Here is a 25,759-nt window from a genome sequence, read left to right on the forward strand (position 1 = left end):
ATAGCAATTTTCTATGATTTGATCGGCTTTTATTTATATTGCTATTGATTTCTTTGCAGTGCGAAAAATAAAAAGAAAGTGAAAAATGGAAAAGCGGAGAGGCGGCGAAGAACGTTCATTGAAAGCGAAAAGCTTTTAGCATTTTGCACGCACCCTTTTTGCGTTGTCCTGCGGCTGCTGGCAAAGGATCTATCCGCAGGATGCCACTTCGACGCAGTTGTCAGCCGAGAAGTGAATTTAAGTGACAGCTGTCTGCGGCGAGCAGGTGCCTCCAGGTGCCTCTACCCCCTGCCTATATGTACACACTACGCCCCTGGCGTAATTCTTTTCTTTTTTTTCACTGAAGAAATAATAAATAAAAAGAAGGCCCCTGGCTTAACTTTTAAGGTTTTTGAGGGGTAAAAAGAGAAAAGATTTTTGCTAATTTATCCTATGCTTTTAATAAAAATGTAAAAAAAATATTAATTAGCTCTTTTGGTTTTTTTTTTGGCCAGTGTTCTGCGACAGTCATCCATTCTCTCTCATCTTCACCGTTGACGTTGCGCGTGTGCAAGTCAAATTATGTGGAAATGAATTATGACCCTTTCTCCGCTCCCCACTCCGCATCTACCAGGAACCTCTACCCAAAAAAAAAGACGCTCAAACCATCACCATCTGCCCCCGGGGCGAAGCCAAAAGCCACCAAAAATGCCCGAAAAAGCGTTTACGGCAGAAAAAGCCAAGCAAAGTAGAGGAAAGCCATCACAGCAGGCGATGGCAGCGATGAACAGGATGAACGGAGCTTGCACTTGGGCTCATTAGCCCACCAGTCCTGCACAGTGGACCGCAACGAAGTTTCAATGGGTAAAACTAGACATGCAAACAATAGAGAAGGGCTAAGAAAATGATTTGCTTGAATGTGGATTTTATAAAAAGTAAAGCTTTAAAGCTACCAATTTTGTTATTGAGGGATGTTAAGTACTTAGATACTTTTGTTGAAAATTTGTTTTTGCCATTTATCTAAATTGTAGAAATTTATTTTTGGCTTTTATGTACTTATTTTTCCCATATTGCCTTTGCTGAATAAAGTTCTCAACATAAAAGTTCATCCATACTAATATATACTAATATATACTATATACTAATTTTTTATCTAAGCCTATACATGTTAGGTATTAGGAGGCCTAAATATTGTGATTTCCTGAGGACAAACAGTGACATATGGTAAGTATCGGGTATTAATATATGAAAATCTTGTAAAAAACTTTGGCCATACAAATTTTTTTAAAAATTTTCTTTTGAGAACAAAATTGTACAAATTTTGAATGATTCTCCTTTTTGTTTGCCTTTTATGGTAATGAATTCCAACAAAAGCTTAAATTAGCCCACTGTCTGTAACCTTGCTGGTTGTAACAACGAAAACAGATTGCGATGAGGCCAACTCCAGACTATTATTAATACTTTGGCCAACTCCATTGCCTCAATTTGTAAGCGGCTTTCTGTTCTGCTCTGCCCTGCTCTGTTTCGTTATTCTCTTTATTTTGCCCCTTTTTGCCAGTTTTTTCCCCCATTTTTTCCACGGCCTTCTGTTTGGCTTTCATTCACACGTTGCGCATACGCCGCGTGGCCTGCAATGATTTATACTACCAATTATCAGCTACCGGCGTATATATAGAGTTATTGTTATGCCCCGAAAAATGCGAAATCTAATTAAGCAGAAAACACAAAATGGCTAAACAAACGCCAAAGGGCTACCATTCCGCCTTCATAAAATGCAGAAAGGGGGCGTCATTCATGCAAAAAGTTGAAAATTTTGCACTTGTCTGTGGGTAGAGAGGGTTTCGTTTTCGGCTGCCAGGGGTGGGCTATTTTTTTCTTTTTTTTATTATTTTTATTTCGGGGAGATAAGCGACTGTCAGTGCATAAAAATATTCGACCAGGGATCGAGAAACTGCAGGGGGGATCCAAATCTGCACGAAAATGTGTAAAGTACAGCATCAACAGTCGGGGAAAGTTTTCCATATCAAAGTTTTTACTTCTGAGGATGGGCGGGGAGCGGAGTTTTCCAATGGGTTTTCTCGCTTTTTGTTTACTGTTTTCTTTCCCATCCTTGCTGTTGTTTTGTCTGTGGAAAATAACATTGAATAAGTTAGTTGGACAAGATTTGGGTCTGGATTTCTTTCGCCTTTCGCTTGGCCAAGAATATGTTCTTGGCTTACAGATATTTATAGTCGGGTAAGTGACTCACCAGGGAGGGTTTCCAATGTCTAAGCGCTCTTCGTCAAAATTGATTTCAGGTCTTTTTCATTTTAGTTCGTATATCCGTCTGTCCGTTTCGGTGGCTTTTATGGTCACCACTCGCGCAGTTTTAAAATTATGGATCTGATACTTTGTATGCACTCTTAAAATTGTTCCAAGTCCTAAATAAGTTCAAATGACCTGGATGGGTTGGTTATGCCCTATAACTTTCATGCATATATGCCTCCCAAGGATCATCTGAACCCATTTAAACTCCTTTATTTCTTAAATTTACTAACTCTTAACCCTTCCGGTTCATTAGCCATTTGAAATTCTCAAGAAAAGCAAATTGCAGACAAGCTCTCAACGCAAAATGTCAATAAAACAATTTACACCTGAAGGCGCACCTGGTTTTGGATAAAGGGGCCAACAGTAGAGGGCGTTCCTGGGACCTACCAAGTTTTATTTTCCCGCGTCTTTTTTCTTTTTATTTTATTTTATTTTTGTTGTTGTACTGTCAAGTTAAAAGAAAACCACAGGTTACAACAAAATCAAACAGAAGAGAAAAGAAAACTCGGTTGTCAAGCTAATTTGTTACAACAAACACTCGGCGAGTGTGTGTGTGTTTTTTTAAGGAATGGGATTGGGGACTAACACACCCCTTTGACCCTCTGAACCCTCCGCCTTCACACTTTACGGAGTGCAGGCTCCTCACGCTCCAAGGCGATTTGTGAGTGGCGTTTCAGTCTGTTGTGGTTTTTTTTTTAACAAGCAACAAGGTGTTACACATGTCCCTTTGTGTGCGGAGGTGTATTAGTATGTCACACAGTGGAGGTCAGAGTTATAAGGTTTACTTTGTAAGCGTAGAGGAAGAAGTTGTAAGGTATTGGTAATAAAAATAGTATATTATGGAATATAATTTGTTAATATTTAAAAAACCAAAATTTGCATCAAAAATCTTGAAATAAATAGAGTTATGTTGATGAAAAATATTAGGTTAGTTCAACAATCTTTTTTAAATAACTAGCTTTGTGGAATATAATATTGTTCTATTGTACATTTAATTAGAGGTAATATAAATAGTCAAATCAAATAATAAACAAGAAAGAAGCACCGGATATTTAGAGAATATGTATTTATTTGTTTAAAAACCATATTATTTATTTCTTTGAAAGACGCAATAAGTACCGGGTATACCATACATTTTACCAATATATATATTTAAACCTACTTATTTACAAATATAATATTTTAATATGAAACTTAAGTGAAATAAAGTGATATACAAGCTCTTAACCTTTCTGGGCCGGGAATGTATACATAATGTTTATTATTCCTCATTATTTATTACAGGAACTATTATAATATTTATTAATTTCTTATTCATTTTCCTCAAAATAGAAACAAATATTTTTTACATTTATGTAAAATGTGTGGGTATTATTTCTCATTATTTACTGTTAAAACTCAGCTTAATTTTTATAATTTGTAATACTAGGGTAATACTTGCTAAATTAGTATCAAATTTTTTTCATTTAAAATTGAAGACAAACTTAACTTTTTACCCCACACTGTTAATCCCCGCCTGTGTGCTTGTCGGCATATCCTGTCTATATTTAATGGCAGCTTGCTTCTGTGTCATTCGAGTAACTTTGTCCTCGCTTCCGTCCTCAGTCGCTCATGCCCCTTGCCGTTTTGTCGCCTGCCCCGCTCGTGTCCCTGCAACCAAAACTTGTTTCATTTTCCACATACTTGGAGGCATGTTGCCCGTGTGTGAGTGTGTGTCGTATCTCGTTTCACGGCGCACAGAGCATGAAAAGCTCCTTGCCACCGCCATCATCAATCCATCCATCCAACCATCCGTTCCTGCAAAATTCCCTTCATCTGCCACTAAATAAGAGTCCCAAAAAACCGTAGCCGAAAAAATATTTAGTTGTCGACAGTTTCGGTTTTTCTTTGTTTCATTTTTTCCAGAACTTTGGAATGTTTGGGTTTTTTGTAAATGTGTGGCATATTAAAGTGCCTGGCAAATATTTGTATGGAAAAATTGGAAATATTCATACCCGGTACTTATACAATACAAGGGAGTACTATTTTTCACCCATAACAATGGGAAGAGGTATCTCGAGATCAGTCTGTTTATCCCAATACTTTGATTCCTTTATATACTTGCTTTTGAAGTTTTTTTATGAGAAACATTGGAGATATCCATACCGCGTATTTTTTTCAATAAAAATTGTTTTCGGTTAAAAAAATAACCCACAAGGAAATATTTCAAATACATAACAAGAAGTATTCTTGAATTTCCTTCATTTCTTTGCCTTAAAAAGTACACTCCCGAAGTGTGCCTCAGTACCGGGTATCACATATCTTTGACACTCAACTATACCCATTTTTTTCTCTTTCAGGAAGGGGCAAAAAATTGGAATGCGATCAGGTGCCATCAGCCATCGGCACGTAGCTCAATCAATGCGCCAGGCAGTTGGTAAAAAGAGCTCGTACTCCATATCCCGAATTCCATCTATTAAATGTTTCTCCACCGCACTTTTTTCGGTCTTTGCCAAAAACACAAAATGAAGCGAAACTTTTTCTCTCAAAAGAACAAAAAATAAAATAAACAAAAAAAGGGTCGTAAAAATGCCAACAAGGTGCGCAAAAAATTTAAATATTGAGGAAGAACTTTTCAGATTAGTTATATGAAATTTTTTGCGTTACAAAGTTCTTTGATTATTTTTTTAACGAAAACTTGCGAAATATGTGAACTTTATTTTTAACTTTATTTTTTTTTTTAAATATTTAGCAAGTTTTTATTTGGGAAAAGAATAAGGGGAAAATATTTCAAAATTTTAAACAGTTTTGGAAAAGCAAGCTATGATTCTTTTAAAAATTTATAAAAATTGAAGTCCAATTAATTAGAAAAATAGAGAAAACAAATATTTAATTAATTTGTACATAAGTTTCTCTGTTTATAATACAAATTGAAAAGTCTCCTAAAAGGAACAAGTTTCTGGCTGGATTTTATTAAAACAAATTAGAGGTTTTTAGCAAAATTTGAGTTTTAGAATAGATAAAGAGAACTTTTTTAAATAAAATACTAAACTTAATCGACTAAAATTGAGTAAGAAAAGTAGACTGCCAAAATAGAACATAGACAAAATAATATCCCAAAATAATGCCAGATTTAAAATGTTGCTTCAGCAGTAAAGTCCCTGATAATCAAATTCGGATCAGTAAACTTAATTTAGTCTTTAATTCAGCTGGACAAGTCCGACTTCTTGGCATATTTGTTGTGTCCTTTTGGCCTTCTCGGGGGAAAAGGACCTGAGATGAGTCCTGGCGATGGCAAAAGTGTGTGGCTAGGTAGCTGAAGATTGCAGAAAATGGTAGCAAGTACAAATATTTGGCCTGTGGCAGGGATTTCGGGGAGAAAGGCCGACACGAGGTAGAATGACCTGAATCGGCTGGTCAGGATTTCCACTCTGGAGTCCGGAGTCCGTGGTCCGGTCCAGGCGCCATAAAAACATAACACACACACACACATGTTACACAACAATGGCGCTGCGCTTAAGTCCTTTGACTAAATACATATCCTATATGTATATGAATTTATACATGGCTTTATATAAGTTTAACAAGATCCGATGCCACACCTTAACAGGGCCGGAATAATTAAACAAATTAAACACAAAAGCGTTAACAAAAAACCCAAAACAAGTACCCAGCCAGTCTGCTGAAAATGCATCCCAAAAAAGTTACAGAATTTGCGAAAGTTTCCAATGCAAATTCGGCATCATAATAATAATAAACTGAAAATATTTGCAAAAAGTTGAGAGGCAAAAGTTTTCAAAGTTTTTAATTGCACACTTAGAATACGAATTGTAAAATTCAAAATATATTTAAAGACTTTTTTGAAGCAAAGAACGTGTCATGTAGAATTTAATATTTTAAGAAAATCAGATTTATGTAAAAATAATACCAAATATCCTAATCCTCTAACAAATTTTATGATAATTCCATTTTAATTAGCCAACTAATTGCCACTCAATTCCCAAAAAAAAGTATAATCCCCATTAATCAATTTAAATGTAACCAAAATTTCCAACAAAGATTCTTCCCATTCCGCTTGATTCCTTCTTCCTTTTTTTTGTTTCGTTTGTTAATTTCCTTTTTATTATTTTCTGCGAAAAATTAAGCAAAAAGGCGGAATGGAAATTAAATTACATCCTTAATGATTTTTTTTGTTTCTCGTAGTTTGGCGGCTTCTTTACCACTTTTCGGATTTCCGCGGGGTCAGGGGTGAGGGACTAAGGCCGAGAAGGAGGCTGGGACGGGGCCAGGGGCGGAGGGCCTTTTTTGATGAGTGGGAGGGATTAACTTTTGTCTGCCGCAAAACCGGCAAAACCTCAATTATCAACTTACAGCAGACAAAAAGGCGCTTAATTAAGTGAAGCGTCGAACGTGCACCGCCATTTTCAGTTTTCCCTTTTTATCATCGCAGCCTCCACCTACCCCTTCCCACGTTTCAGCCCCGCCCACCGCCGCCCTTGTAATCTTAGACGTGTGTCGTTGTCAGAAGTTTTCTGTTTCTGCGTTTCTCGCTGAGTCAGCTTTGGGGAAATAGCAACGTAATCTATGCACTGTCCATGGGGGTAGTCGGAAGGGGTCTGGGGTTATTGCAAAATGGCGGAGGTCCTGGCTGGGGGCTGTGGGGTCAGGGGCGAGAAACGAGAACTGTCATTTGCCATCGAGTTTAGTTGTTATTACTGTTATTATAGTTTACACACACGCATTTTCCGAATGATACATTGTTTTATATTCATGGCTCAACTACAGGGTATCCAAAAGGTTATGATCGCACCTCAGGAGGATTACCTTACTTACAATTCTATTTCCAGTAGTATTTTTAAATTGTTTTCTGAAATTACCTGAAAAGATAAAAGTGGTAAAGTTTAATCAGAAATTATATCCAGTTTGTATATTAATTATTTTTAGATTATTACAAGCAAGATAAAGCAAGATTTCATGGGGTTTTGACCATTTGAACCTTAATATATCGTAAAAAAAACACTGAAAGATGGTATCGATAGTTTCTAAATAATCGTTATATTTTGCAGCTCTAGAAGTTTGAAAAAAAAGAATCAGAATCGGACCCCATCATAAATTTTTCACTTACATTTGAAACAAGAAGGATTATGTGGAGGTTTGTCTATTAACAACAAACAACCAATAAATTCTTTTAATTTTTTAAAATGTCTTTTCATCTATTTCAACATTTAAGCATTTCTTTATGATAAATGTATAAATACAAAGTTATTTAAGGGGTTATATACAGTTGTACCGCGCAAGAATATGGATTTTTATCGATTTTTTTTTGACACCATAGAAAATATTTATGAAAAATGTTTTAACGACGTTGTTTAGTACATGTTTCTGGGTACTTAATTAAATTTTTTCATAAAAAAATATTACATAACAAAAATGTTAAAGCCGAATTCCCGGATCGTCTTTTTTCGATGGTGTCTTGCGGTGGACATGATTTCTCGAAAACGGTTCATCCGAAATCCAAAATTCAAAAAAGTTTAGTTAGTATATTGTATTGTCTAGTCCGTGAACGAGGGATTTTTAAAAATTTTGATTAAAAAAAAAATGGCGACGTTTTTAACAAAAAATGTACTTTTTCAACGTATAAGATTTTCGTTTTTTGTGCTTTAAAAAAGGAGTTTCCAAAAAAATTGAAAATCCCTCGTTCACGGACTAGCTAATATCATAATAAATAAGTGGTCAAATTTTGGTGTTGATCGGATTAGTAGTTTTTTAGTAATCGTGTCCACCGCAAAGGTAATTTCCCAAAAAAAAGATTCTGAGATAATCGCGTTTAAAGTTTCAAGTTTGTTCAAGTTTTATATGCAGATAGTGCGCTATAAATAGCTACAGCTTCGGTTCTAATGCTCCGATCGTTATGAATTTTTGTGAGAGTATTCCCAATAGAATATACTTAAAGAATATGCAATAAAAAAAAATCGATTTTTTCATATATCACAACTGTATATAACCCCTTAAAGAACTGAAAACACAACAAAATACTTTCACACCAGAAACCCTTTATCTTTTCAAATAAAAAGCCCCTTTGTGATGTGTTTGTTTGGCCAAGTTTTCGGCTCTCCAGATAAAATCTTTTAACCTTTTTTAGAGTATCCCCAGGGTCGATTATTTATGCTGACCATTGGCATCTCTTCCTTTCTGTTCATTTCTGTTGTTGTTTTGTCGCTGTCGCAGTTTCTTCCCCAGTTTTTTTTTTTCATTTTTTTTATCGGAATTATGAATTTGAACAAGCTGAAAGCACTCAGCAGCACACAGGGGCGTGGGTGGCGAAGGGGGTGCCGTATACTTGTATATCTAAACTTGTACAATTTGTTTGACCCCGCCCACCACACTTGGCACATTTACGCTTGGCAGTGATCTGCCTTAAGTGCCTTCAAGTGGATTAAAAACATGGAAAATACACGGGCGCACACGTACAGTGGGGGTCAGGAGCTTAGTGCCCAAGATGACCCACAAAAATGTGGGCCAATATCAACAGTTAGACGACAATAAATAGATAAGTTCATGGGAATGTGTAAAAAATGTCAAGAACCAGAGGTCATAGGAATATGTCTAAGCTATGCTTTAATCTTTTGGTTAAGTTTTTAGATTGTTTTGGGCCTTATTTAAATATACATTTTTTTAAAGTCTTATATTGAATGCATTATATTAAATGGAATAAAGAATCATTTAAACAGTAATAGATTTCATTTAACTTAGTCATGTCATATTTGAATTTTTAAAGAATTTGAGGCACAATTTAAAAAAAGTCTTCTTTTCAAAATGTCTTAGAAAATGGAAATTGGTTTCGAACTCACGTCAGGTCATAGAGAAGTTTTTGAGGCTATATGCTAAAAAATAGTTTTATAATACAATGCCAGTTGCATTTCAGTTACATTGCAGCCATGGAATGTAGTCCACCGATCCAAGTCGTTCCGATTTATGTACATATGTACATACTTTGATGTATACTGTGTCCAACGAAAAGGGTGTGTACTGTACGGACTCCATAGCTTGAAAATGAAGAAACTAGTTGGCGTTGAAATATACAGTCTTATATCGACTCAAAAGGTATAAAAAACATAAAATTAAAATAAAATAGCTTAAAACAGGAACTATAATTTTTTTTATGATTTATTTTTAAAGTAATACTTCCTTTTATCAACCCGAGAACCCCCATTTTTCGCACCTCGCCTGTGTGTGTTTTTTCCCCTGGCATGTGTGTCTGCTAAATGGAAATGTTTTTCACTTGTTTACCGTTTGGAAAAGTGCGTGCTCTCTCTCTCCCCAGCTCTTTCGTTTGCAAAAGCACAACAAATGCAAAAAACCAGGAAAAAAACTACAAAATGAAGGAAATGCAGGGGAAAAGGCATTTGGAAACATTCAAAAGCTGAAAGGACCCAGTTACATCACGCATACGCCGTGTACGCCCACGTCTAGGTGATTCGAAGTTCGAATGCTTCGTTTAATGTACACATTTGCAGTTTTAGCTTGCAATGAAAGTGAGTCATTAAGTTGCCTTATTAACAGAGTTCCGAAAAAGATACTTAACTTAAAAGTGACATGCAAATGCTAAAAATATCAGTTGATTAAAATGTAAAAAGTTTAACACGCATCTAGGATACAGACATCTTAAATTAATTTCTTATTTTTCTTTGTCATCCTTAAACGATAAAGATAAGTTGCTATTTTTGCTGGAAATGTTTTCTTTCCGCATCCATTTGAGCCCTTTCCCTAAGAACCGAAAGCTAATTAAGGCAGAAAAACCTTTTTTTGGCGGAAGGATAACAAAGACAAAGACCAAAAATGATGAACTTTTCGTAAAGCTGCCAAGAATCCAAACAAAATTATTTTTGGCAATGTTTGCCAAAAGACAATCTCAATCTCTGAGTGGGATGGAAAATAAATGGAAGACTTCTGCTTTAGTATACCTTCGGTAATTATGGGGTATGCTACAAAGTATGATTATTTTGGCATAGATAACAAACTTTATTTTACCAATAGCAAATAGCATTATTAAAGCATGCTTTAAATACATACTATAGTATTATATTTTTTGAATGTAGATATGAATATATTAATATGTATATTTAATCTTAAACAAATAAGTCGTTATAAAAAAATATATATGTTTTTGTATATAAATAAGGTATCTTACTTATCATGTAATAGTACTTATAGTTTTGCATATCTTATCAACATTTTAATTTTCCGTAAAAAACAAAAGTTTTTTGATTTTATATGTACAATTAATAATTTAAAGAATTAACATTGTTTCAATAAAACTTTTTTCAAAGTACTATCTTGATTTGTGTCACTGTTTTGATCTTCTTCGGTATCAACTAGTCCCATATCGTCACTGAGAATGCCCTGAGAACGGGGAATCGTTTAATTGGAGGGCTCCTTCCGATTGACCCAAGGCGTCGCTCCCGATCGTTTTCCGCATTAATTGGCAAAGTTTCGGAAACGATTCTCTGGGCTAGGCAATTATTATTGAAATGGCTTGCTTTTCGCAGCTCCCGGTTGCTTTTGTCTGTTTGGCTGTTGGGCTTTGCAGTTAAAGGCCAGAACGCACCTTCAGCCAAGTTTCTATACTGTTCCATCCAAATTGGCTAACCAAGTGTGATTACATTTTGCTTTTAAGCGTTTTTGCTGAAAAACAGAAACTAAACGCGGTTGAGGCCATGAATCCAATCAGTTTTTCTTGTTGACAAATGGCTTATGGCACGTGCCTATGCCACCCCCCCTCTAAGGACGCCACTGACAAAGAGCATTTGCCACTTTTCGAAAAGTTTCAAATACAATTTTTCGAACAAGGAGCAAGGACATCGGCGGCGGGAAAACTTTCCGCGGGCCATAATGGAATCAAGCTGAGTGGTCGGAAAATGAGACACTGGTATATGGAAAATGGGAAATCTTGAATGAAAAATGCGCGAAAAGAAGCTCCTGAAAAGGCAAAAGTAAAGCATAAAATATAGCCGCCCAAAAGCAGGAAAAAAATTATAAAAAATATGAATTTGTGTACAAATTAAGTTGATAAAGTTGGCTTAACCTCTAAGCAGGTTTCCCCGCTTTTCCTCGAAAAAGAAAAACCATCTCACCCCCGGGGGGCATTTTCACGCGCAGTTTGTCAGGAAAAAGCCAGAAGCTGTGTAATTTTTCACCGAAATAAATAAATAAGAAAACTGTCAGGTGTCGCTTCAGTTTTAAGGGATCACCAAAAAAAAGCAAAAACCAAAAAGCAGCAAAAACAAAGAAAAGTTTTAAATAAATCCTAGCAAGTGACCCGCACGCAGCATTTGAAATTTGTTACCAAACAAAAAAAAATATATATGTATATATAAAAATAAATAAAAAATACAGCAGAAAAAAAAAACAAAGGCAAGGGAAAAAAATGTCGCGACATCGTCTAGTCAAATTGCAAGTGATTTGGCTCAGGCTCCAGCAGAGAGCAAGGACTTTGGGAAAGGGGCCAGGGATCGGGGGCAAGGGCCTGAGGGAAGGGGGAGAAAGTGCCAGAGAAAGCGGCAAGTGGGCGGGTGTTGGGTAACAGGGACGGCGGGCCATTGACACATGACAATGGAAAATTTGCACGTTCAAAGTTCAAACAAACAACTCAATTGGCTGGAAAACTGACAAAAAATAGCGACTTTTCCAGCTGGCAGGGAAATGCCAAACACGATTACGTCATAAGCTTAAATCTATTTATTTTTATTTTCAGCAAACAAAAGGTTTGACTTTGAGCGGGTATTTTTTAAAAGGTTTCTTATATACAAATCTCAAACCATAAATAAAGATGTTTTTCAATGATGGCTTTTACTATATTTTTTGACCCTTTTTCATATAAGTAATAAAGGTATTTTTAGCTTAAAAAAACGTATTATTTTCCCTATTTATTTGTAGTCTTTACAGAAACAGTAACAATTTTTTGTTGCTTTTATGTCAAACCATTCTGTTTTCTAAATAACAATTTGATTTGCAATTTTCAACAATTTTATAGTGTCATTAGAACGTAGTAGAAACAAATAATCTAACTTTCATTATTTTTCAACCCAAAAAATACAGATTTTGTTTTTAATTTTCATGCTTAAAATCTCATTATATCATTATATTATATATTACATAATTTAACGAAAGCCTATTATAGCCAGAAATTGTATCAACAATTTTTTTGTGGCCCAAACAAAAAATCGGAAACTCTTGACCAATTTCCTTGGGGTTCTCCCACCAGGGGGCCTCAGGTGCTGGCTTCTATTTTTCTATAGACTTTTAGTTTGTTGGCCTTTTTGCACTTGTGGTATCATGAAAAGTTGGCTCTGCATCTGTTGCCTTGTTCTGGCCTTCTGGCCTTGTGACTTGGCCTAATTGCATTTTCCTGTAGATGGTTTCCTTTGCGTCTTTGTGCTTTTGGCCCTGTCACTTTTGGCCATTGTTCCCTGGTCCGAATACTTACAACTAATGCCAACTTAATTTTCCAATTTACACGTTGTCCAGCAAGGGGGCGTGGCGGGTGGCGCCCAGGGAGGGGGTTGGAAAATCTGCTAGGATTGTAGAAAACAATGGGAAAACAATTCGCAAAACGAAAGTGAAATTTTTGCATAATTTGTTAAACGCAAAAAAGAGAGCGCGAGGTCGGGGGACTGGAATGCTAATTTATTTTAATTTCTCCTGGGTTTTCCCCACCGTTTAAGCACTGTTAAAAAATATTATATGTATATATTAAATTATAAATGCTTATAAAGAGAATTAAAAAAAAATTGTTCAATATAATTTTAGTTTAGGACTTTTTCGTTTAAATCAGATTGCTTCAATTCTTTTTTAGTAATTTGGCCCTTAAAAAATACTCTTGCCACTCTATAAAATACAAAGCCAGGCTTATCTAAAAACACATGAGAACTATATTTTAAAGAAATATTTAAGTTAAATATCTTATGAAAGAGACGCGTGAATGACAAACTCCCTAGAAATGCATATATAACTTTACACCTTTCAACTTACAATTTTTTAGGAAATATTTATTATTTTTGTTCCATATTTTTGTACGCTACTTAAATATTTGAAAATGTGGAAGTTAAAACAAATTGTTTTTATTTTAAAAACCTAAATTATATTTGGAAATACATTTATAAAATAATCTAAAACCTTTTAAAATTATTCAGAATTGAAAGTTCAGAAAAGTTGTAGTTACAATATATATTTTCTAACAATTAGTTAACAATATTAACAATATTTTTTTCAGTAATATTTTTCACAACTGCACGTGACGACTTCCGTCTGCGTTTTTTATTACGACTTTCGCTTTTTTTCCGCCGTGGTTTGTTGCATGCGCCAAAAAGTCGGTAACTGTTTTCTTGTTGCAGCTTTTCTATTGCCACAGTTTTCCCCAGCCACCCACCTCTCACACCCTGATCCTTATATAGAATATACATATATATATATTTTTTTTTTTGGTTTCGGTTACTTTGCAACGTGATTTGAGCCGAGTGCACGCAACTTAGCTTAGCTGCGACAAATTTATTGTTCCTTCTTTTGGGTCCTCCGAGTGCATTACAGTATCCTTCGCCATCCTTGCCACTGCCACTGCCTCTGCCCCTTCTCTGGATGGAAAATTGCCAGCACTTAAATAAATTTATGAAAATATGCAATGTGCGGAGCGTGTTGCAGGCAATTGTCGGACTTTCGACCAAAAGTAGCAAGCCAATGAATATGCTAATGCCAAAAAAAACTACATATATACATATATATATATATATATAAACTACGTATATATAGAATAAAAACAAGAAATAAAAATGAAAGTCTTGAGAATCAGTTAAAGTGCCGGATTAGTCGGTCAGCTGGAGGAACTGGTAGCCCAAGAACTTCCTCCCTCTACAGAATCTGGGTATGAATTTCAATTTTTCCCCGAAACTCGCTTTTGGAAAATAAATGTAATCACAAGAAGAAACACAATATTTTATGCAGAGGCTTCTGGGTGCCCTAAGATTAATTTCAAAAATTGTTAAAGCTATTTCTTTTGAGAATTGAGAGAAACGGAAAAAAGTCGAATGACCTTGATGAAAGTATCCAATTTTTAAGGGGGGCTTCGGATAAAATGTTATTGAAGTTTACATTTTAAAGGTTTAAGCAGCAAGTTAGAATTTAAATACTTCATATAGAGTGATAAATATATAATATTATTTCATAAAATTATATTTAATAGGTTTTTTGAACCTTTTATTTATTTTAACAGATTAGCTTAAATTAAAATTCCTCTCAAAATATCTCAAAAGCAAAGCAAATTATTCTTATAATTATAAAAATAAATATATTTCTTAAAATAATTTGGAATATATTTCCAAACCACTCTTTTGCCAAAAATGTCTTTCCCTTTCTACTTTTAAAGCTGTATTCTCTGACTAATTTAGCCTGAAAGAATTCGAATAAAATGCTGACTTTTATTGCCATTAAAATGTCGCAAAAACGTTTAACACTTTTTATTTATTTCTGTATTTTTTCCCCCGCCAGCTTTTAGAGAATTTTTTTCTGTCATGCGGTTCACTTGCGGCGGCCCATTTTGAGAGGCGGGCGCGGCGTGAAGAACGTTTTCCGGGGAAAACTGCACTTAAGCTGATGCCGCTGCATACTATTTTAATTAGCAGCCGTCTCTCAGCCAGCATGGCTAAAGCATGAAAAAACCATGCTAAAAGCACGAAGCACGGGGGGTGCGCAAGGGGTTCTGAAGACGATGACGATGTTTGGTGGTGACAGCCGCTCTTGCCGGTAGAGTGTCGCCTGCCATCGTCTGCCTGTTCCCTGTCTGCCTGTCTTCATGTCCCTGCTGTTCCAACAACACCACTCTCTCCCCCTTCTCCATCCTCATCCCTGACCACCCATCCCCTTCCATTTTCCCACCACCCCCTACCAGCAAGCTTAGCTTGTTGACGGCCAAAAGCAGCTGCTGGGCTAAAAGTTCAGCTGGACAAGTGACGCTCACAAAAGGGTAAAGGTGCACTGAAAAAAAGGGACACGAAGAACACTACTACAAAATAAAAAATTATGTTTTATAAAATTTATGCCAAAGAAAAAAGGTCATTACGAGAATAACAGTAAGTATCATATATTTTTTCCGAATAAATTGTGATGGAGGACGAGAAGGGAGAGGGTAAACAGAATGGATGTGGGGGAGAGGACCGTCGTAACTCAACCCACTCGACGCGTGACTCTCGCCTAAAAGCATGCTTTCTTCTTGCTTTTGCATGTCACTTAAGCAGGTTGACTCTCTGGCAAACCACACCCGCCCGAATCCGTGGCACGACCTCTCCCCCCGCAGGACCAGCTTGGACCTCCAACAAGGTGCACGTGGCTCGCGTGTCCTGTGACCGAAAAACATTGCCAGTTAGCGTTGGCGGGCGTGGATATTATCGTTAATTAAATTTATGGCCAAGCTTCGACAAAAAGCTACAAAAAATATAGGGAAGCCCCGCTATTTTTTGCAGTGTTTGGAAATACAGCGTTTTTAGTTTTTATTCGGAGTATTCGATTTTAATCGGAATTAAAGCTCAATTAATCAAAAAAAAAAGAATTAATTATTCTTTTTCATGACAATAAAATATATTTTAGTAGAATTTTTTCCAAGCTGACATTTTTCACTCGATGATAGCGAATTTCCAAGAAAACTCATTATGGGTTAAAATTTCTCATCGTCCAAAGTCCAACGCCCATCGTCCAGAAAGTCAACTACTCGCACTCACTACTATCTTAGCTTTTTCATTCCGTATCCGGCTCGGTGGCGTATACGTAATGAGTTTTGTGTGGTAATTAATTTTTCGAGTTGTGAAAAATGGCATTAAAAATAATAGGAGGGATATCACAAATTCAGGAAAACCCAGCCACATAATTCATCATAGAGCGCCGAGGCGCAGATGTACTTTTATCATTATCATTATATGTATTATTATTATTAGTATTATTATCGTTATCATTATAAGGGAATTAGGGTTTCCTTTCGGGGGCATGGCAAGGGTTTCGAAAAACTTTCTGCTAATGGCTGGCTCTCTGGCTTTTTTGGCCAACACATAGACTGAAACGAAAAAGGAGAAGAAAAGGAAGCAGCACCAAAAAAAAAACATAATACCCAAATACTTTCACTTCAATATTTTACAACTAATTAAGGATAATTACCAGCCATTACCCAAAGGGATTTCCTCCACACCCACCAATCCCCCTCACTTGGCATGGCGACAAGTTGGAAGTTCGTTTGTTCCACCCCGCATCCTGCGGTTGGCGGTTGAGGTTGCCGTTATCTTTTTGGCTAAGGCCATGTAATGAACACGAAACAGAGCCCATTATCCTGACGGAGCAAGTGCCCCGGAGACGGCACTCGCTCCGCGCCAGCGCTGGCGAATCCTTTGAGTCTGCAGTCACTTCATATCCCGGCGACTGATTGAAAGTGTCAGCCCAACGGGATCAACTTTAAAGAATCACTGAGCGAAAACACTTATAGCAATAGGGAATAAAAATAGCTTTATTTAAAATCTTAAGTTTTACAATGTGATACCAGACACTATTGAAATAAATTTAGGGTATGTTTATATTTATTATTAGAAACTTAGAAAATGGATTTGTATTCCTGCTTTTTGCAGATTACAAGGATATTCGTTTTATATTCGTTTTAAGGTATGTTAGGAACCCCATAAATAATATACATTCTTCATCCTACATATCAGCATTTTTGGTTGGCTGATGTTGCCCTCAGGACATTGCCCTGGTCGATATGTATGCCCATCCGTCTGTCCTTGGGAGCGAGGATCTCAGACCCCATAAGAGATATAAATAGATGTAAGATTTTGCATTGAATTCCTATCGTCCCTAATAATAGTATCATTCTAAATGTAGATAATGTAATCCCATAAGGGGTTTATGGGAAGTCTTTAAAATTACCTTTAAAAGCTTGGGTCTTCACTGTACCAAAATTATATTTTTCACAAACTTTATCATTTTGACGGACAGTTTCCGGGGATACATTTTAAGGCAGCCCTTTACCGCCCTTCGATTATTTATAGATACTTGAAACTTTCTACACACCCTTCTTGTTTTTGCACGCTGTATATGTATAAGTCGAAACTTTCGGGATCAGCCGACTGTATCCTATAGCTACCATAAACTGATTGATCGGAAATGCCCTCACTTTGGTGTTTTTAGAGTAAGAGAGTTGGCATTTCCTGGGGATTCTAGATAGAAGGTAGAGAGATTCTATTCTGGCTAATTGATCCAAACTACCAAATTTCAAGAAAATCGGCCTTCCTATAGCTGTCATATGTATAATTGAACGATCGGAATGAATTTGTTAAAATTACGAAAAATGGTATTTTTGAAGCATACGATTTTTTAAAATATGTTTTCTAATAAAATAAAAAAATTTATAATAAAATTCTCTTATTGATCGAGCAACTACATATATCCGATCTTTACAGCAAGGGCATATCAACTTCAGCTCCGCCCAAAGCTATCTTATTATTCTTGTTACACTTTTAATAGTTGAACTGGTAACAGCTTCAACATTATCCCCTTAAATGAACGCTGTTCCTTCCATTATTGTGGATTTCTTGAATTGCATTTCTGGCAATTGTGGCAATTATGATTTTAATTTCTTGCGTGCTTGTGAGGTGATTTGAACCGCCGTTGCCTCGGAGAGGCCATTATGCGAACTAACTTGGGCGGCATTTTTAAGTGAGGTGCCCGCAGGTGCAATGAGAAACAGATTACCGACACTCTGGGCTGCCAAGTGAACAATTTGGCAGGAAACTTTGCCCACTTCTGAGGCCTCCGAATTGGGTGAAATGGGCCAGCGCACCCGGAAAAGTTTAACACATTAAATTGGCATTTTCGTCGGCTATTAATCACGAACACACATTCCGCATTTTTCCTTCTCCCAAGGCTGCAAGTGAAATTAGCGTGAACGCATTTTTGTAATATTTTGTTTGGGTTTTCCCAAAAAGAAAAAAATGTGACAAATTGTCCCGAAGCATGCCAGAAAATATTTTATTTATTTCGCAGTTAGGTCACAGTTTATTTCCTTGAAGACCCTGTGCTTAGAGCCAAACAAAGTGCAAACAGCTGATAAGAAATTGGCTTATAGACAGAAATCACTTCTCAGACAAGCGGTGTGACATCCCCGGGATCCCAAGGACCTTCTTAGGAAAGGTGACCCATAAAAACAGCCACCTTGACCTCAAGCGGCTTAAAATTCACGACGTTTCGACATTTTTACGAGTTTACTGCAAAAAAAACCTCGAGAAGCAAAAGCGCAAAATAACAGAACTTAGACTTTGAAAATCATTAAAAAGTATTATTTTTTATGCATGGTTAGAGCTTCTTATTTTTTATGCGTTTTATTATCCAAAATGTATGGTATTCTTAATTATTTTAGATATAAGAAAAAACATTTTAAACTTTCAATAGTTAAAAAAAAATTCAATATAAGATTCAATATTATTGAATATCAAATTTTAAATATTTGTATTTGTGTTAACTTTTTGAGTTATAGAATTTTATAGAGCACATTTTAGCAAAATTTTATGAAAGTTATTTAGTTAATTTACATATTTTTAAACAACTTAGTTACTTAACTAAGATGCCAAGTTACTTAAAAAATCGAATACCCAGCTGATTCCTTATAAATTCCTTATTATTCCGTTCCTAAAAAATAAAAGCAATCCTTAGATGAAAAAAAGTACATCAAGCCAAAACAAATAAATAGCCCAACAAGACCGTAAATTTTACGGCGTAAAAACTCCCAAAAAAATAAGCTTGTTCCTGACAATTTCTGGAATTCGAAAGCTTAATATTAAGCTAAAAAAAATGCTTCAATAATATTGCATTATACAAATTAAATATATATTTTTTTATTTTAAGCCGCTTTCATTTCCACTCGAAAACCCGCCACTCAAAAAATAGATGAAAAACGTATTAAATTTGGTAAGGCCTTGAAGCACACACCAACACACTAGTACACACTCTCGACAGGAACGAAAGCATTTTTGCATAAGCCAAGAAAATTAAATAAAATTTATTAAATTTCTTATTTAACAACAGAAATTCCGTATGTGAAATGGAGGCCTCGTAGGCTCTTGCTTTTTCGCGTTTTTTCAGCTTTTTTTGAAGGCGGAAAAATGGCGTTGCCCGGCCAACGCAACTGGAAAAAAAGCAAATTCAATTAAGACCTTACCTGCCACGCCTACACGCACACGAGCACGCCCAGAAACACGCACAAAGGCGTGGAGCGCGAAAAAAAACCTGCGACGCGTTCAACGTTGCGTATGAGTGATGCGATCCCATGGAGGAACAGTTGCCACTGGGAGAGAGGTGCGGATTGGAATAGGGGTAAGGGTAGTGCTGGGGGCGACCCTTTGAAGCTGCGCCTGTGTGTGCCAGTCTGAGTGTGTCAGTTTGGGTGTGTTGGTGTATGATAAAATTAAAAATCACATTAACCACCACGGAGGGGCAGAAGAGGGCTGGGCGACATTCTAAACAGTCTCGTGGGTGAGAGCGAAAGTTTTTAACTTTATAATTAACAAAAATAAAAACAGAAAACAAATTCAATTTTTAAATAATTTATACCACAAAGGTGTCACTTAAGGGGTTACTTGATTAGGGGGATGAGGCTTTTATTTATGAGTGAAATTATCCTATTTTTATTCGTACGGTCTAAATTGTTTTATATTTAAAATTTTATATTTGTTTTTTATTTATTTTTAAACTGAAAAAATACTACTTTTTTAACAGATCAGCCATCATTAAATTACAGTATTAGTCTTTCGAAAAACATTTTCCACAGGTTTACAGAATCCACAGGTCAAAAAAATTTGACTATAACCGCCCTTACTTGTTTTATAATTAAAATTTCTGAAAAGGTACAAATTAAATATATCTTCTTTCAAATTTCGAATTCAATTATCCGTCAATTGGAATCTTTTTTTTATCCCAATATCTTATTTCATAAGTGATACCCTAAAGTAAAGTACCCTAACAATTCCATTTTTAAGATTAAAAATTAGGTTTTTTTCAATATTTTATTTAACAATTTTAATTTTATTGACAAATTTTTAATATATAAGCATATTTAATTTGTCTAATAAAAATATTAAAGCTAACCTCGTCTGAAAACCTGTGGCCACCATAGCCCCTGTTTCCCTACCCCACCTCTTACGCCACTCCGCCCCCTCTCTCAGTGCCACACCCCCTCGGCAGTCTCCCGTGGCAGCCCCCCTTTGCCCCTGTGGCAGCCCATGCCACTCCCAACGACTTTCATCCTCCACCCTGCATCTTACATCTTCAGTCGCGCCATAGTCCTCATCCTCATCCTCGTCCTCGTCTCGTGCACTTAATTTAATGACCAAAGTTCGCCGCACTGGGCGTTGCCCGAGGAGCGCAAGAAGCCTGAGGAGCGAAAGGGCGAGGAAGCTGGCGGACGAACGTCCTGCAGGATCTGCTGTTGATGTCCCGATGCTGCTGCTGCCACTGCTGCTGATGTCGATGGCAAGCACGACGAAACAAGACGAAGGATGTCTCGGCTCCTTGGGCTGCTTTACATAAGCAGCGACATGTTTATTTACATTTGTGCAAATTGTTATTTAATTAAATTTTAATACGCTTCATTAAAACTTCTGTCTATGCGAGTCCTTCGCTGCCATGTCGCCTCCACACTGGGCTTCTTAGCATTTTTTTGCCTTGCTTCGGCTGGCCGGCCTCACGGATTTAGTCATTTTATTATGCAATGATAATCAGAAATCAATTTATTGTGTACACACACACTCACCCACTGACACAGAGAAATAAAATTATTTATCAAATAAAGAATTGATAAAACTCTTCAAAAGATACATATCTCTCAAAAATATGCCATATTTTAATAAAAGGTGTTTATTAAAAATTGTTGTATTAAAGTATTAAAGCAATGTATTAGCTAATGTATTAAAGCAAGTCAGTAATGTAGAGTATGTATTTGAAATCAGAAAATATAGAAAAGAGTCTTATCAAATAAGTAAAAATATTTTTCTTAGAGTATTTACTTTAAGTTTCTTAGTACCGTAAAAGTAGTAACTCTTCATCTTTATCGAATAATCGGAGAAATCAGTTATGAATTTATTTTGATATTTATTGCATTATTGAAAATAGTTATTATAGACTTTTTTTTCCTTTACTTTCATTATTTAATTCAACAAATTTATATTTTTAAGTTATATATTTATTTCATCGATAACTTTTCGAATTTTTCGATAAATTGTCTCAAAGTGCAGATATATTTAAATATTGTTAATAAATAAATGTATAAAGTAAAAATTCGATGAAAATGAATTACTTCCGCTTTTTTCAGTGCACTCTCACAGACTGGGAAAAATGGTCAGCAAATGAATCGGTGAAGGCGCGGGACGCGAATCAAGTCAATAAAATTCAATTTGCTGCTCATCAGCAGCTGGGACGGCAGGAGTGAGTGGGTGGGAGCACACAGACAGACAGAGAGGGCGAGAAAAATAGAGGCAGAAAGAGACGGCGAGAGAGGGAAAGCAGCCCAGTGAAGTGGGCGCTAATGTGACTCTATGGCAGGACAAAGGCGAAGAAAGCCGGAGAAAGTCGTTTGTGCGTTTAAGTAAATACAAGCACATTAGGCTGCAGTAACAACAACGCCATGCAGAGAAAATCAAGGAGAAACTTGAGAAAAAAATAAAGATTCTCCAGCATTTCTCCCTTTTTTTTCGTCCTCTGTTTATAAGAGGTATGTGGGAAGAAGCTACTTAGACGTCTAGCAAATAGTCGCAAGTGATTTTTCTCAAGCTTTAAAATATATACTCTATTTTAAGTAATAAATACTTTACTTTTTTGTGCAGAATTCAGGCATATTTTGTAAGATTTATTCGAATTTAAAAATGCCAAAAACGCAAAAAGGTTGTGACTTACTCCCTATGCAACAAATCTACCCGCTGGCACACATCGTTTTGTAACTAAAACTCAAAAAGCAGCAAACAAAATGAACTGCCAGAAGGAAGGACACACACACCCAAATAAAACGCCCCAAGAAAAGCCGCTTTTCCGAGCCAAACAAAAAAAAAAGGAAACGAAAAAGAAAAGAATAAATAAATTAGGCAGCAAGAACTAAGTGAGCAAGAAGTGAAGCCAAGCTAAATAGACAAATGCCTTTATTAATTCTTTAAATGCTTTTCCTCAAACAGTCAACACTTTATTGTTGCCAGAAAAATAAAGGACCAATCCGTGGGCTTCACTTTGGTCTTTCGCTTTGATTTTTGTGTGGGAGCTTCTAAGCCAAATGTCAAATTATGTTTGATAATTTGCTAATCGGCTTTCGGCAAATCTGTAATGGAGAAGGGATAGCTGGGAAGAAATAAGCCAAGAGGCAATAAGGTTGGAAAGCAACAAGGGCAGCCACTTTTTGGTTTTTAGTTGACAGAAAGTTGTAATCACAAGTTTTACAGAGAGACACAAAATATACAGATGTATTTTCTGTTACAAACATGTGAAATATCATATTACATACCATATACGACTCCATGCTACAAACAATTTTTCCTTTACATTTTTTTGACAAGAGAAATTTACTGATAGAAGTGAAACGGCTTTTAATTTGTGCAAATAGGCTTAAAGCCTTGCTTTAAATTTTTATTAGATTTTCTTCATTTTTATTTATTAGAAACCAAGAATACATTTTGAGTACTTCAACCTGCTCTCTGATTGTGTTTTCTTTTAATTCACGTATGTTTTTAAAAGATGTCTATTTTGTATGTTCTGTGGTTTAAATAAGTTAGAAAATAGTTTTTTTTTTTTATAAATGAAACCTTTTTTAAATTAGCAATAAAAATTAGTAAGAGCAAATAAAGTATCGGGTAACATTTAGTCGATCCCAAAATGTTAAAAAAAAGGGATTATTTGGAAGGAGTAATTAAAGGACATGACATTCTCAATGCTTCTTTATTTCTGTTTATTAAATGGTAGAGTGTAGCCCACACTCAAGAAGTATCAAAGGTCTCGTATGAAACATATTTGGTTCAATAGAGGAAATATAAAATAATTTGCAAGCTTTATGATTGGTTGGTAATTTGAATACATTATTGCTTTAGTTCTTATCTTTTTATCTCACAAATTAAATATGAATTTGAATATGACAAAGTTAGCAAACTAGGAAAGAATTAATAGAGCTTCCCTCAGCTTCCTTCACTTTTTCGCGATTGTTTATCCATTAAGAGCGAGCGTTTTGAGGCAGCTTAACCTTTGACCAGGCATTGCCTCAAGTCGTCGCCTCCGCGCCGAAGAAATTTCACATCACTGAGCATTAATAAAGCATTTAAACGAGCCGGAAAGCGAAAGAGAAGGGGAGAAATAGTGCAAGCGAGAGATAAATCGGGAGAAAAAAGAGAGAGAGATACAGCTAAGATGGGTATTATTGTCCAGATTTAACGAATTGTGAAAAGGCAATTCCAATGAAAATGAAATATTTATGGCATCACCGTCTCCATCAATTTGGCAAACGTTGTCCGTCTGTCCGTTTGTCCGTTGTCCGTTTGGAGCATATTTTATTCAACAATTTCCACATGCGGCCACGTGGCGTATGAGCAACGTGGCACACATAGGTGGGCCAATTTTGGGGGCCAGCTGAACAGTTTCGGTATCTGGTTCCTTGGAATTCACCGGCTACGATTACCAATCATCATTGATATGTGAGTTATGCGGATTGGAAAACATATGTACAGACATTCAACCATACAATTGGCAGTGTTTTCTCTCTAAATATCCATAGCTTGGTCAAAAATAACCTCTAGGATTCTATATGTATGTCTAACAAAATAGGTCCTCACACTTTATATGATGTATGTATATTAAGTATTATTAAAAAAATTAAAAAAATTAATTATTAAAAAAATTATACTTTAATTACCTTATTAATTTTCTTCAGAAAAGTTGGATCTGAAAACAAAGGAAGCATTTAATAGGTTTAATAATTTTCAATTTAAAGTATTACCAGATATTCAATAAATAATATTACCCTTTTATTGCTGTTCAAGTAAAACCCCCAAAGATCTACCATATCCTTGCTGACGTATTTTTAAGAACGTGTTTCTTTTCCAAAGTAATCTCAACTGAGACATCAATCCGGCAATCTGACAATCTGGCCATAGTCCCGTCAATATAACCAAAAGGAAGGATGTAAGCAGTAAAGGTGTATCCCTGACTCAAAGCAGAGGAGCTCAAAGCAACCTCAAAAAAAGGACTGGAGGGAGACCCGGAGACGGAGTCCTTGTGGGAACCCTTTCTGCGGTTTTTGTGGCTGGCGTCAGGACGACGCCACACAACAGCTGCCCATGCACCGCTCAGGAAAGAAGGGGGAGTGGCGGGTGGCCGGGGTGGTGAAAAAGTTATTATATCAACATATTAATAAACATAATCCAGAAATCATATACGTCGCTCGTCGACTGACGACGATGGGCAACGATGATGATGATGATGGCGAAGGGGCTCATTTTTTCGTACTTGGGGCATATTAAATTCATTTAAAGATTTGAAACTTTTGCTCGTTTGGCGGTCCAAAGTAAATAACAAAAGTAAAGCCCACACGCACATAGGGGAGAAAAACAAAAAAATAAACAAAAAAGAAACAAGGAGCAAGGACGAAAATGTCTGTAAATGAGTAATAAATGCGGCTGCCAAGTACTCCAATAAGCAGCCTTAAAAAAAAACACAGGGACAAGTCTACGGGCTAACCGATACCCGGTACTCGGCACACGACAAATTTATTGGAAACTTTAATCCGGACCTTCTATACCTTCTATGAAAATCATTCGACTTGCGGAAACTTCCATAAATACAATATACCCTTTGTACTACCCACCTACCGGGTATATGTATGTGGAGTGAGGTTTCACTCATATTTCCATGAAAGACCTCACCATGAAATTTGTTTAGGTTCGTTTCGCTGTTTTCCTCCTAGGATAGAATTTTCTGTTTTTCTCCTTCCCGGAGTGGGGGCGGGAAAAGGAAAACAAATATCCAGGACCTCCAAGACCGAAAAAAAGAGCAACATTCAGTGGGCCAGCTGTTTGCTTTTTAAAGTAATTTCTCAATTTGCCCGGCAATCGACCAAGGTTCGAAATTCGAATCCTTACCTTATTCTCCACCCACATTGTATGCTAATTGAATGCATAAATAAATTTGTTGCCTCAATTTTCCGGGCCCGGAAAATGTTAATGGTTAGTGATGGGCGGGATATTCTATTTGGCGAGTAGTGCTTTTTTTCTACTCTTATTTTTCTCTGGTTTTTTTTTGTTGGCTTTGGCGAAACTATTTTGCATGGATTTATGGTAATTGTAATCGATGTTTTTGGCCATTCAGGGCTGTTGTTCCTTTTCTCGGAAAATGTTCGCAGGACTTTTCATTAAAATTATATATTTTATTCACTATCCTATATTCGTTT

General features: G+C 36.2%; 1 protein-coding gene across 1 annotated transcript in view; it reads right to left on the minus strand.

The window, feature by feature from the left end:
* Nucleotides 1-24,259, minus strand: part of AstA-R1 (allatostatin A receptor 1) — a 99,804-nt gene extending 75,545 nt beyond the window's left edge. The window contains exon 1 of the mRNA XM_070276401.1: nt 24,227-24,259. The gene's annotated coding sequence lies outside the window, so the exon portion shown is untranslated. The remainder of the gene's footprint in view (nt 1-24,226) is intronic.
* Between the last annotated feature and the right edge of the window lie 1,500 nt (nt 24,260-25,759).

The sequence above is a fragment of the Drosophila bipectinata genome, chromosome XR (genome assembly GCF_030179905.1).
Source record: "Drosophila bipectinata strain 14024-0381.07 chromosome XR, DbipHiC1v2, whole genome shotgun sequence".
NCBI lineage: Eukaryota > Metazoa > Arthropoda > Insecta > Diptera > Drosophilidae > Drosophila > Drosophila bipectinata.